The following is a 1,087-nucleotide window of genomic DNA, read 5'->3' on the forward strand; positions in this document are numbered from 1 at the left end:
AGGAATGCCACCTCAGTGAGGAGAGAGCTCTAAAACCAGCAGATTTGGGTGCCTGGGAGCCCCTCTGACTCCAGGCCTGACAGCAGCTGGTGGGGATGGGCAGAGAGGGAGATTTGACTCCAAGCTGGATGGAGATGCAGCTCTCCTATCTATTAAGGTCACAGCCCCCATCCAGGCTGTCTCAGGAATGATTGCTGAGCTTCAAAACAGGGGGCTTGGAGGAGCCTGCTGAGCTTGTAAGGCTGGGGACTATAAACAAGTGTCAAGACCACCCACTGAAGGCAGTTGTGAGGACCTGAGGGGGGAGGAAGGCAATGACTGAGGGTCAGAGCCTGGTGGGGAGGCCTCCCACCCCGGGTCATGCTCCTCATCCTGCTGGAGGAGATTGGGTTGCTGCAGTTTGGGCTGATTTTGGGGGCCTCTCTCAACACGCTTCTCTTCGTGCCCCATCTGGGGATGCCTGAGCAGTGGGGCTGGGATGCCTGAGCAGTGGGGCTGGGATGCCAACAAACTGTGGCAGGAGCTGCAAGGCCTGACATCTCATGGCAGGCTGGGATCAATCACATGTTTTCTCTAAAATGAACTGTTCCCAAAGTCTAGATTGATGAGAGACAAGCCAGAACCAAAAAGCAATCTGTTCCCCCTAAAGATCTATTAACAGCCAACAGGATGGAACAAGCCAAGAGTCAACATCCCATTTCTAGCCTCATACTGGAGAAACTAAGCCCAGAGACTGAGGGTTAAATAGCTCAGTTGGCCTTAATTGACATATTTCATTGACTTTCATAGCTAGTTCATTGACTTTTCTTGAAACCAGGCTCCCAGTTTCCTTCTTCTGCACCAAGAAGCTGTGTTCAAAAAGCTGGATTTGTGGATGGGAGCAGGAGGCTGCTCAGCAGGGCAGACAAAATTTTCTCTGTGCCACTTGGGGAGAGCTCCAGTGAGTCATCCTGGTCTTCAAAACCCAGGAGATCAACTGCCCTCCTGGGACACAGAGTGTGCTTGGCCCTGGCTGAAAAAGTTGCCACAAAAATGGAAAGCATGGGGGGAAAAAAAAAGCAATAAATGAGAGCAAGTGCAAAATTTT

This window comes from Chaetura pelagica, unplaced genomic scaffold, assembly GCF_000747805.2.
Source record: "Chaetura pelagica isolate M959 unplaced genomic scaffold, ChaPel_1.0 scaffold583, whole genome shotgun sequence".
In the NCBI taxonomy this organism is placed as follows: Eukaryota; Metazoa; Chordata; class Aves; order Apodiformes; family Apodidae; genus Chaetura; species Chaetura pelagica.